At 36.2% G+C, this 13,931-nt stretch overlaps 1 long non-coding RNA gene across 2 annotated transcripts; it reads left to right on the top strand.

Annotated features, from left to right (window-relative positions):
- The first annotated feature begins 6 nt into the window (after positions 1–6).
- On the top strand, positions 7–11,896 carry LOC129408892 (uncharacterized). 2 transcript variants are annotated; one of them, XR_008632135.1, is made up of 2 exons: positions 7–7,158; positions 7,219–11,896. It is a non-coding gene; the product is annotated as an uncharacterized LOC129408892 (long non-coding RNA). The 2 variants fall into 2 exon arrangements; XR_008632136.1 differs by having other exon boundaries at positions 7,207–11,896.
- Positions 11,897–13,931: the final 2,035 nt, after the last annotated feature.

The raw sequence follows: 13,931 nt of genomic DNA, 5'->3' as shown, positions 1-13,931 counted from the left end.
TACCCAGTGTTAAAGAATGGGTCAAATGCAGAGAACATGACTCCTACTTCTAATATAACTTCAATATTACATAATAAACCAAGTTCCTTCGTGACAAACATAAACTCCAATTACAATGAGCTAATTTTATAACTCATTTGAATTTCATGATTGGATTTGCTCGAGGTTAAAATCAAATATGATCATTTATATTAAAGGTTCTCTATGTAATATTTTTGTTGGGGAGTCCATCTTCTGTTTTTTTCTATGAATATGTCATTGCTCTGTCTGGAATGTTCCACAATATGGCATTAAACAGCTCTACCTTACATTTATATCAATTATAGCTGGTTTTCTAGCTCAAAAACACCTAGAAAAACAAGCATTCTAACTATGAGCAGGGTTGCCTCTCCACAGATATAACCCCTAAACCATTAACTACTGTACACAATAGCGTTACAGTAATTTTCATGTCAATATTCCCAAGTCAAACCAAACAGCACTATTAGACCACTAAAACAACAACTGCTGCATATTTCACCCACCATCTTTTCCACACATGTTCTGTTTGCCTGTTCCAATTGCATTATTCAATCCAACATGACACTGTGAGCTCTAACATGGGATATCAGACATCCACGCGCCCCCTTTGTTCTCCAGAAGGTTCTTTGTTTGTCTGTGAAGGTGTACGACAATGATTAGGTTTGATGGATGATAGCGAGCCGATAATTGTGACAAGGACGCCGCGTTAACATTGAAGCCGGGACAATGGCACCGCTGCAGCTGCACGGCCACTGCATAATTCAGACAGCAGCGGATGGGAAGCAGGAAAAAAAGGGGGGAAAATGGTAGACTGGGAATGTGAGGAGATGGGAAGGGAGGAAGAGGGAGGAAAGGGGGAGGAGGATATGGGCCATTTAAAAGTTTCTGAACAAAGGGGTTAGGTTCTGGAATGGATGAAACTAGAGAAAAAAGTGGAGAGAAGCACAATGCAATTTAAGTTAGGATTAGTTACACAATATTACAAAACATGAAAAAAGGTGGCTGAGACTTGTAAGTAACATAAGAGCCGGTTAGGTAACATTAACGTCTTTACCTTATTTGTTTAATTGGTCGTTACTGTAGGTGGTTACTGTACAACTTAATTATATGGTTACTATATAGCTTAGAATTTGTCCACTAAAGTCCACAAACAGAAATGTTGAGACATATCAATTCTTCATTGTATCCATGGATTTATTGCATACAATATTACAAATGGAGGCTCATAAGTTTATTTTGATGAGATAACTGTTGTCACAAAGCAAACAAACAAACAAACAAACAAAATTCAAGCATAGGCGGAGTTTGCGGAGGTCAGGGGAGTAACTGTCCCCCCTAGTGGCTGAAATATGTCATGACATTGAGTCTATAATATGGCCAATACAAATATTTACTTATGATTGGGTGGTTGGTCCTTTCGCCTGCGGTCACCCGACGGTCTACATGGGCGCACCTTCGAGCCCTTCATGACACTCAGTCCCGGTTCAGTTCTGACATAGTCCTGTTTTAGTCCTGGTCCCTGATGTCTCAGGTCACTATAGGACAGTACTGGAGATATCATGAGCCTATGCAGCTTGTTTTCACCATTGCCAGTAGCTCTGGTTTGACATTTAAGTTGTAGCTATTTTATATTTGTTATTTTTTTATATCTCACGTCGGGAGAAGTGGGTAGACAGCATAACCCTGTGTACCACGCTCACTACACCCCTAACCCCCCTCCTACACACCTCATGTGTGATGCTGTGTGGTGTTTGGCTTTATGGGAGGCTTATGAACAGTACTGCTGTATGTGTAATAACATTATAACTGTTGCATGTAATGTCACTGAATAGTTATAATGCATGGCGTCATGGACAGTAAAGCAATAATTTCATTGTACAGGGCAAAGCATTTCTTCACTGTGCACAAGACAATACTCACTTTAAATCTTGAACTTTAAAATGTTTGCCCCTCCCAGTGCAAAAGTCAAACTTTGCTTATGATTTCAAGTCTTCTTCAACCTATCCATGTTACAATGATGAAAAATTAGAACAGTTGCCCTAGCAATCAACAACAATCTTTTTTGAATGGGAAAGGTTCCAAATACTAACAGTAATGTTAACCCATATTAGTTCTTGATTGTTTACACGGATTTATTTCATGCAAAATTACAAATATTGTTTTGTTAAATTTAAATTTGGTGGCTCATGAGTTTATTTTGATAAGATAACTGGTGACATTTTCACCCTGGATATTTAGAATCCTTAATGAAAAAAGCTGTTAAGCTGTCAGACTGTAGATTTGTTACTGGAACTGGAGTAAATAAATAAACTCAAAATTTGAAAAAATGTCAGAAAGTTCAACATCTCTGTCAGTGTAAATAAACTAAAGTGAAATCATCTTTCACAATAGCTGCAGAAAGTGGTGCCATATTCAACCCCCAGTTATCAGTTGATAGGAGGTTCACATTGCAGGTTAGTGGAATATCGAAAAGATTCAACATTTATGGATTTTTATTTTATTTTTTCTTTCAAAAAACAGTGAATCTCCCATAGAGTTACATATAGCCCCTTACCTACTGTCTGAGATTATGACATTTCAATTTTTCAACCTATCTGTGTCACAATCATAGCAAAAAATTGGACAGTTGTCATAGCAATTAACAATTTAAAACATAATATTACATCTTTTTGAATTGGAAAAAAAGTCTTCACAATGTTTCATATAACGGGAACCTGAATCCCATGAATTTGAGGAGATAGAAGAGGGAGGAGGATGTATGGAGCAATATAAGCAGAAATGAGTCGCAGCCATGGCGAGGGGAGGGGAGATGGATGGAAATGGGTGGGCAAGGGGCGGGTGGAGGTGCAGGGGTGTGGGGCCGGGCAGGTGGAGAAGGTGGGGGTGACTGATGGGAGAGGTGGTGGTGGTGGGTTTGGTGATTGCGGATTCTGACTGGAGGCTATGTTGGAATCTGAGATGGGTAACATACAAGAGATTTTTCAGTTTGCACCATTGTTTCAGGTTGTCACTTGATGTAGTCATGTTACTGTTATTTTGGAATATTTCTTTGTTGTGTCATGTTTTGTTTTTTTTTTTTTTTCTCTCTATACATTATAGTTTTTCTTCTTTTTTCCTTTTTATTGATGGCACTCTGTTGTTGTATTTTTGATCGTTTTCAACATGTATCATATGGTAATGCTGGTACCAGACTATTATTTATTTATTTATTTAGTTTTTTTTTTTCTATGTGATATCAGAACATGTCATGACAATATTTTAAAATAGAGCTGGAGGGAAGTTGTTGGAATTCCATTGACTTTTTAACTATAATAACCTTGTTCATTTGTCCTGGTCTATGCTTAATGTCTGTTTTTGTGTCATGTGGATGGGCTTAGTCATACCTAACATTCAACTGTTCTAAGGTATTTTAGTATGAAATAATAACTAGGCAAGTTTATTTGTATAGCTCAATTCGTACACAAAGTAATTCAAAGTGCTTTACAAAATAAGAAATACATAAAAATCACAATCCAAGCAAGTCAAAACATAAATAGTCATCATTAAATTAGAGGGAAGAATGCGGAATGAAAACCTTTCAGTCATGTGCAGCTAAACAAACTGTTTTGAGCCTGGATTTAAACAGTCAGAGTAGAGGCCTGTCTCAAATGTTGAGGAAGATTGTTCCAGGTTTTAACTGCATCAATCTGAAACACTGACTCCCCGCATTTAGTCCTGACTCCGGGCACCAGCAGGAGGCCATCCCTCGTTCATATGGCACTAACATGTCACAGATGTATTTTGGTGCTCGGTCATGGAGAGACTTGTACACAAGCAGAGCTGATTCTGAGCCACAGGAGCGAGAGCAGAGACCTGAGCGCAGGACTTATGTGCTCGTACTTCCTGTTTCGAGTCAGAACCCGAGCTGCAGCGTTCTGGATGTACTGCAGCGTCTCACAGCTCATTTGAAGAGGCCCATGATCAGGCCATTACAGTAGTCTAACCTACAGGAGACAAACTAGTTATTGTTTTATTCAAAGTATTTTTCCTTTTTACCTTCAACCAGCCAATAAGACTATGGACCAAAATGACCTTGTATGGGAAACTCTGGCACTCATACTTCCAATTTCCAATTCCAAATCCATAGTATTTATATAGCATTGTTTATGATCATATAGCTTCCAAATTGAAAAAAAAAAAACAAAAAAAAAACATAACAAAAACTATCTGAATAAAAGTTCTAATCCAATGCTAACCACCACAGAAACCAATATAACGAAAGCAATACAACAACAAAGTACAAAGGAGAAAGTGATGTGATTGTGAGGGTTTAGAGGTGGGAGGGTCAATCACATCACTTTCTCCTAATTGCAATAACCCTAGGAAAAAATTTTAAAATTTAAAAAAATGGAACAAAGAAAAAAAATAATAAAAATAAGAACAAAAACGATCTGAATAAAAGTTTTAATCCAGTGCTAACCAACACAGAAACCAATATAACGAAAGCAATACAACAACAAAGTAATAAATAACAAGAAAACAAAACTTAATGCATTCAGTTCATACCATTAAATAACTATGAACAAATTTGAACAAGACAATCTATAAAGTATTGCAATAAGGAGAAAGTGATGTGATTGTGAGGGTTTAGAGGTGGGAGGGTCAATCACATCACTTTCTCCTAATTGCAATAACCCTGGGAAAATTTTAAAAAAAAAAAAAAAAATGGAACAAAGAAAAAAATAATAAAAATAACAACAAAAACGATCAGAATAAAAGTTTTAATCCAGTGCTAACCAACACAGAAACCAATATAACGAAAGCAATACAACAACAAAGTGTGGTATTAAATAACAAGAAAACAAAACTTAATGCATTCAGTTCATACCATTAAATAACTATGAACAATTTTGAACAAGACAATCAATGAAATACTTCATTGCAATAAGGAGAAAGTGATGTGATTGTGAGGGTTTAGCGGTGGGAGGGTCAATCACATCACTTTCTCCTAATTGCAATAACCCTGGGGGGGGAACAAAAAAAACTGCACACTCGAACAAATCACAATCATAAATAATAATACATTTTCTTTATATAGTGCTTTTCAGGACATTCAAAGATTATCATTAGATCAATAGGTGTATAATACAGTAAAGATAAAAGCAGTGATTTGTACAGAGAAAAAAAGTTGAATATTAAAGTATATTCTAAATAAATAATCATAACTGCCATAATGAATCCTTGTTTCTGAAGATGTCTGATTGTATTCATTTGACTAGACAAATCACTGACACAGCTCTAGATTCCACAGGGAACCATATAGGAACTTTTAACATACTCAGTCATGTATATTTACCATTGAGCATTCATATTTTATTTTAACACGTACTTAACTACCATAAATAGTTGATAATTCTCATACATTCATTCAGTCGAACGCATCTGGAGTATAGTGAAGAATAGATGGTCCCAGCCCCCACAGCGGCTCTGTCTGTGGAGATGGAGCTATTACAGAAACACTACAGGGACTGGGAGAATGCAGGTCATCAGCAGATCTGTAATCAACACTGTCTCTTTAAGCAGCTCTAAGTCTAAGCGCACCCAAAGGACCTGTTTACTGACCACACTGCTAAACTATAGATACTTCGGAGCTGACGTCATCGACATAACTGTAGGCACCGCTCCGTCTGAAGCTCCGTTACTCAAAATTAGACTTGAATCTGAGTTTTATTTCAACACGATCTGACCAGAAAGAGTTGATTTAGTTGGAACTTCAACAGGTGAGCGGATTTAAACAATCGCACACATAAAGTCACAGTCACAAACTTTTTTTCAGTTCAGGTTTTCAGTTGTCTCACCTTTTTGTTGAAAATCAAACACCTACACGGGAACATCTGCTCCTGTAAATGTGGTGTTTAAGTCTATTTTATATTTTCTTGAGTTGTCAGACAGTCTTAAAACTTTTTGGCTGTGTTTGGCTAAAGTATCATCATGTGTGTCAGTATTGTAACTTCTAATCATTTCACTATACAGACATGTAGAACCCCCCAAAGCTTGACGTCACAGCAATTTATATTTTAGTGATGTTGCATGGAACCACAAAACCATGAAGCAGAATGATTATTTTTATAAAAAGAAAAAGAAAAAAGAAATGGTGATTAAAAAAGAGACAAACCATTTTAGACTGGGTGCCTATTCTTTTTACATACCAACCTCCATAATCCATACCTTGGGACATGTGACTCTACATTAGATATATAGATAAATAGACACTGCACCACTCCACCAGAACAGTTATGCTTTGCAACTTTAAACATTCAAACTGAGAAAATTAAAAAATAAAATAAAACAATAATAATAATAAAAATAATTACAAAATTGGATGATATGATGATGGATGATTTTAGATCAGGGGTGTGAAACTCAAATTCATAGAAGACCAAAATAAAAAAAAAAAAAAAGTCGTGAAATTTTTGTTTTCTTTCAAGATATATAAAATAAAACTTTTCTTATTAAAATAAATGTTTAATAATAGTTTTGCTTAAACAATTAATCCAGAACAAGCAAAATATAAATAATAACAACATTTAAAATAAAACAATAATAATCTGTAGCTGCTGGGCCAGCTCTAATACATATTTGATATTATACTGCAGGAGTTTGACATGTCTGTTTAGATGACAATAGTTTTGACTGTGATCACCTTCACAAAGAAGAGTCTTTTGGATAGAGTTTGATTCTCTTTTGGAAGAGTTTATATTTTAAGTAACATTTAACTAATCATCTTGCCATATATTATGACTTTGACACAGATCATCAACACATTTTCGTACCATGTAACTCCTCATGAAAGATAAAACTTTCCAAGTAACATCTTGACCATTAGACCAAGACTAAATCTGGACTAAAAACACTAATAGTGTTACACTTTATATTAAGGCATATTACATGGTGAAATGCTAATGTGAATCACATACAGTGTTGGGGAGTAACAGATTACATGTATCAGAGTTACGTAATCAGAGTACAAATTATGAGTAACTGTATTCGGTTACAGTTACTGTTTCAGTGAGTGGTAATTGGATTACAATTACTTTGTTGAAATAAATGCATTACATGGCGGTCTAAAACCAGGACTAAAACCAGGACTAAAACCAGGTCTAAAACCAGGACTAAAACCAGGACTAAAACCAGGACTAAAACCAGGACTAAAACCAGGACTAAACCAGGACTAAACCAGGACTAAGTCAGGACTAAAACAGGATTTAACAGGACTAAACCAGGACTAAATCATGCTGTGCAGACGTGTCTCCTCTTCTATCAATAATATTTTTTAATACGGTTAAGTAAAGTCTGGGCTTTTTATTTTCTTTTAGCAGACAAAACATCTTAAGTTATGATATCCTAGTCTTTGCTTCTCTACAGCAAATCAAGTAATCCAAAGTATTCAGATTACGTTACTCATTTTAAGTAAGTTAATGGATTACATTACAGACTACTTTTTGGTGTGTGTAATCTGTAGGGGAATACATTTCAAAAGTAACCTTTCCAACACTGATCACATATATGCCATACCGTACCATAGGTAACCCTTTGAAAACTCACTGTTCAGTTTCAGTTCAGTATGTTCTTTTTCTGCTTGTTTCTTCATGTCTTTCAATCCAACTAAGTGCCAAAAATACAAAAGGAGTTTAAGATGTACAAAAGTTTAATGGCAAAAACAAACATCATCGTTTTGAAAAATTGCCCAAAGGTTTTCCACCAACGTCTAGAGATATTATCAATGACATTGTATAGTGGATGTTTATCAAGAAGAGATGGAATAATATTTTAACAGCAGTGAAATACATTTGACTTTTGAAACTATTACTATACTAAGCGTAAACTACAAGCCTCTGATGACTTTGTCAATTAGCATGTATCTGTTTTTGCAAAGTATCTTTTCAAATATATCTTACTTCCTTGTTTGCTATTACAAGAAATCTATATAAACAACAAAAATCCGGGACTATTGGGCATAGCACAACTATTTTAAGTTTAAATAATTAATCTTGTAGTTCCAACAGCTGCTTGGTAACCAGACAAAAATAACCATATAGGCTACGAAACACAACACATAGACGACTTTTGAACAATACAGCTCATAGGTCCATTTTTACTTTCTTATCCAATCCTATCACAATCTATTTAAAGTTTTTTTCCTCCACGCTAAAAATCTGCTCTGTCTTGCCTTTGGTGTGGCGATAAAATATGCATGCTTTGGACTTTTCACCTTTCCAATTTTTATTCCTTGTATAAATCAAAGGGAAACTGAGCCTTTTATGGGGGGAGCTCATCCATGTTTGATGTGCAGCCAGGAGGGAGACCCAGATAATAGCTTCTATCATGGGCACGGGTAACGGGGCAGGGTGGGTGGGTGCGGTGGGCATAGGATCAGCTGGGTGGGTGGGTGTCCTCGGTCTCAAGAAAAGTCATTATAGGCATTAATGGGCTCGCGTGGAGGTCTATTATTGCAGAAATGGGTTCAGTTGGACAATAGAGAAGGGTCTTGGAGTAATTTGTGTCTGGGTAAATATGTTGTTGGTGAGATAAATACACGGGCCTAGGTGTGAATCATAATAATGGGGACAAATAAGGTCAAGTAAGAAATAGACGGGTTTTGGTCATATTTATTTCAGTCAATGGTATGTTTGACCCAGTTCTGTGTACCCTCTGCTCAAACCAACTGGTGGCAGCACAGTGGCATAGTGGTTAGAGTGGGGGTCTCCAAACTTTTTTTCTCCGGTGAGCTACCTGTACGAAAAGAAAATGCTACAAGTCATAAGAAATTGAATATATACATGGCATGACATGGCAAGCTTTAGATGAGGTACAGTTAGATGCCTATAAAACAAACTATTATTCAATACCAGTGTACAACGTTAGGAACCAAAATGATACTTGAACAGTTGTAAAAGGCACTTAATTAATCAGATTTGACTTATTCAGCACAATACGTGTAATTCAGAAATCCTTTGGCGAGCTACTTGTAAGGGAGTAGAGGGGTACCAGTAGCTCCCGAGTTATAGCTTGGAGACCCCTGGGTTAGAGATTCAGCCTCACAACAAAAAAAGTGTCATTCCCAGAGGAGTGGCTTCTTTCTGAGTGTTCAAATGTTCTAATAATAATAATGCATTTGTCTTAAATAGCACTTACTATTTGGTGCATTATTCAATCACTCCACAGCAGGTGGTGGTAAACTAGCCGCAGCTGCCCTACGCCAGACTGATGGAAGCAAGGCTGCCAATCTTCACCATCGGCCCCTCCGACCACCAACACCTGTAACTTACATTACAATATATTTAAAAGCATTAAAACTGAGCTTTTGATATCAGCTTTGATGGTTATATTGCAGCAATAAGGATGTGATGTACTCTCCTGTATATTCCTATTTATAATGTATATGGTATACCTTTTTTATTCGCAGTCATCTTTTTTGCATTGCACAATGTAGGTAAGGCAAGTTTATTTGTATAGCACAATTTGTACACAAAGTAATTCAAAGTACTTTACAGAATAAGAAATACATTAAAATCATAATAAAACTAATCAAAATATAAATTATCATCATAAAATTAAAAATGTAAATAAAAAAATAGAGAGAGACATTAATTACATAAATTAGAGAGAAGAGTGTGGAATGAAAACCTTTCAGTTATTTGCACAGTTAAACAGAAATGTTTTGAGCCTGGATTTAAACAGCGTCACAGAAGAGTCTGTCTCACATGTTCAGGAAGACTGTTCCAGGTTTTAGCTGCACGAAGCGGAAACGCTGACTCCCCGTGTTTAGTCCTGACTCTGGGCACCAGCAGGAGGCCGGTCCCTGAGCTCCTCCGAGTGCAAGATGGTTCATATGACACTAACATGTCACAGATGGATTTTGGTGCTCGGCCATGCAGAGACTTGTACACAAGCAGAGCTGCTTTAAAGTCTATTCTCTGAGCCACAGGAGCCAGTGCAGAGACCGGAGCACAGGACTTATGTGCTCGTACTTCCGAGTTCGAGTAAGGACCCGAGCTGCAGCGTTCTGGATGTACTGAAGCAGATGTAATGTATGAATTATATGTGATTGACCTGTTCATTCTCTTGTGTTTTTTTTTTTTTTTTTTTTTTTTTGTCACTTCTCCTTCGTTTTTGCAAGTTGCGAGTGTTTGACAGCCTGATACTTTTGCCATATTCTGGGACATAGTTCAGAACCCTCCTTCTTGTTAGTTTGAGAACAGCCATGTATGGTAAAGGCTCTTGACTCCATCCAGTGGTAGAAAGTAATATACAACCAAACAGCACGCTGAATTTGCCTTTGCAGCAACTCACTTTGTGTTTGTATTCTCATGTGTTTATGGATGTTTGTTAGTTGTTTTGGATGTGAAGTTTATGAGGTTTATACCCTCATATTGAAATATTGAACCATGCACATGATTTTGTTTTGCAGTGAGCTTCTAATCAAGATCAAGAATAGTGAAGAACAAAAATTGGAGTCTGACGTAAATTGAAATCAAAGGTATACAAGTAGAAGGTGCAGCAATGCAGGTTTAGACCGATGAAGGGAAAAACTGAAACTGGAGAACTGATTTTGATAAAATAACATTTTATAGAATACAAAGGTTGGACACCCCAGCAATTGAAGTTGTAAGCTCAAATGAAAGTTATGATTGTAACTATGGTTCTATGAATTCTGGACTACCTCTAGTAACCCTTTGTTAAGGAATAATACTAAATCAAGGATTGATTGATTGGTAATATTTTGATAACAGTTGGAACTTATTTATCACAATTGCTGTCAAATCTGTATTAATTTCCCTCCAATTCTATTCACATTCAATTGGCTGGTACTCAGTGGTGGTACTCAGTAGAAGTAGAAGTACTTAAGTAAAAGTACAGGTACAGGAGGGGGGAAAAAAAAAGAAAAAGTATCACTAGAAAAACTCTACTTACCTAATGCAGAAGTAAAAGTAAAAAGTATCCAGATTAAAATCTACCTAAAATGTATACTTATGTACAGTACTACTTTTACAGTCAAAATTACCCAAGTATTAATATTTTACAGTAACATTACTTTCACCCAATCCCAGTACTTCTTTAACCTTGAATAATTTTACTCACAAATCCACTTCCTGCAGGACTTACCCATTCAGACACTTTCAGATACCCAAAGTTCTACTGAATCTCCCACCAGGCGGAATATAGAACGCCGACTAAAACATCTCCAGGGCTCCACCGCTTTGAGAACGAGTGATCAAAGCGTGCAAGTCGTTTATCATGAGGAGGATAGACGATCATCTTAAGGGGATGTCCTCAAACTAACTCTCCCCACTCTGTTTATAACTATGTGTTCTTGGCTTGCGTTGCTAAAGGACAAAATCAATAGCCATTTGACAAACATGACTTCATAATAACTGCCTGCAAATGCGGTTGAAGTGAAGGACAGGACAAGCATTGGTTTTAATGTAAAAGGCTTTGGAGGTGGATTGTTTCTGTCAGTTTTGAATGTTGCACAGTGAAAGAGCTGTCATTTTGAAGAAGTGATCCAAGTAAATGGTGATTTTATTGGGTTTTAATCTTATAAAAGGATGTTGTGCTTGTTTTCGCGGTCAAACAGAAACAGGAGACGCATACAGAAAAGCTCCGACCTGATTTTCCCATAAGACTATGTATACACTACCAATTAAAAGTTTGGACTCAACCTCTCATTTAGTGCTTTTTTCTGTGTGTTTACTGCATCAAATATCATCAACGTCAAATATATGAAGTAAGATTACATAAAAAATACATATATTTTACAGCCAAATCCTTAAATCCTACACACCCTCTGCTTTGTCAAAAAATAAATAAATAAAATAAAAAATACACTCTCTCATTCAGTGTTTTCTTTTTTTTGTACTACTTTCTACATTTTAGATACAAACAAAAGAGAAAAAAAAGTTAAATAACTCTAAACTAAATATATACGTCAACAAAAGCAAAATATGGTTAATATAATATGTATAGCAGAGTTATCTTTGCTATATAATTCTATACATCTTACTTCATACAACCAATTCTTCTGAGTCTTCTGTATATCAAATGTAGTAGTGTTTAATTCAAATGGTCAATCAAAAAAAAAAAGTTGGATTTGGTGATTTACTTGAGTGGTTCGATCCAAGAGCTCACTAGATGCCACACCAAAACATCTTCACTTTTACTGTATAATTTAAGCAACCCTGAATCTTGTATAAAGGTGCATTGTGTAACTTTTCTGGTGGAGGGTACAGCACATTTTTTTTCTTTACAGAAATGTTATTGCTATGTGTCCCACTGTATGGCATTAAAAGCTTTAGTTTCATTAGGGGTGATTTTATTGCATTCTTGCTTGCTTGACTCCATGGGGATAGACAGCATGAGCCCTCTCCAAGAAAAGTTATGCAGTGCATCTTTAAACAATAAATGTTCATGAACACTGTGAATATTTTAATACAGCAGGTGGAATGAAAACCCAAAAACATGCTACATAGGTCTCCAGGAAGAACAGTTGATAGCTAAGGTCAATTAAATACAATTAATCAATGAACCTACCCAAGGACTACAGGTGGAAATTAGCAGGTACAATCTATTTCTCCTGTTAAGGTTAATGTAAATTGTGCACTGTCCCTGTCTCAATAAATAAAGAAATTACACCTAAAAACCCTTTAAAAAAATACAAACAAAAAAACAAAAAAAAAACTGCCCCCCCTGTACATCAACGGCCAAAGTGTGGAGCGAGTGGAGTCCTTCCAATTTCTTGGGGTTCACATCTCTGTGGATCTCTCCTGGTCAGTCAACACCTCAGCACTGGTCAAAAAGGCCCTGCAGCGGCTACACTTCCTGAGGAGCTCAGGAAGGAACAACTAAACACAAGCTGCTGGTGACCTTCTATCGTTCCACCATTGAGAGCCTGCTGACCTCTGCTGTGACAGTGTGGCGCTCCAGCTGCACAGAGGCTGACAGGAAACGTCTGCAGAGGGTCACCAACACTGCACAGGACATTATCGGCTGCCCTCTGCCTTCCTTAACCACATTATACAACTTCCGCTGTCTCAGCAGAGTGAGGAAAATAATTACAGACAATACACACCCTGGATTCCACCTGTTCAACCTGCTGCCTTCTGGCAGGTGCTTTAGGTCAATTCCAGCTAGGACCAGCAGACTCAGGGACAGCTTCTTCCCCAAAGCTATCACCATACTGAATGAGAACTGTTCATTTCTTTTATATATTATTAATTCTTGCACTTTGAAGGAGCAGCTCTGAATTTCATTATACTGTATAATGACAATAAAGGCTTTCTCTTCTCTTCTCTTCTGTTTCTGTTCTGTTCTGTTCTTCTCTTCTGTTCTGTTCTATTCTGTTCTATTCTATTCTATTCTAAATAAATAAATAAATATGAGTTCAGTGTTGATCTAAAATGTAAACATTCACTCAAGAGGAAGGTTCTCAACTCAATTTCTCAACCAAGTTTTCCCCATATAGACCAATTATTCAAGTTTCTCACCTATTAAACTCAATGATGATTACCTCAAATTAAGTAACCTCTATTAAGTAATATATATATATAATATATATATATATATATATATATATAATATATATAATATATATATATATATGAAAGTTATTTAACATAAAATCAATCATAAAACATGTTTTGGTGCAATATTTTGCATATAACCAGGAAAATTCAACATAAATGACAACCTCCTTTAGAACACCATGCCCTAATTTAACTTTGCGTCAAAACCCAAATGGTACTGGCAAATACAACATCACATTAAGTAACGCTGTACTCTGCAATTAGTGATTACAAATTTGACATATTTATATAGTACAAATTACTTGGGAGATTATACTTTCCATTGAAATGTTGTGCTATGGTGCATTC

Source organism: Boleophthalmus pectinirostris, unplaced genomic scaffold, assembly GCF_026225935.1.
Source record: "Boleophthalmus pectinirostris isolate CB_2022bp ecotype Guang Dong unplaced genomic scaffold, ASM2622593v1 HiC_scaffold_18, whole genome shotgun sequence".
NCBI classification, from domain to species: Eukaryota; Metazoa; Chordata; class Actinopteri; order Gobiiformes; family Gobiidae; genus Boleophthalmus; species Boleophthalmus pectinirostris.
Note: the sequence above shows the minus strand (reverse complement) of the source record. Positions and strands in the feature narration are given on the sequence as shown.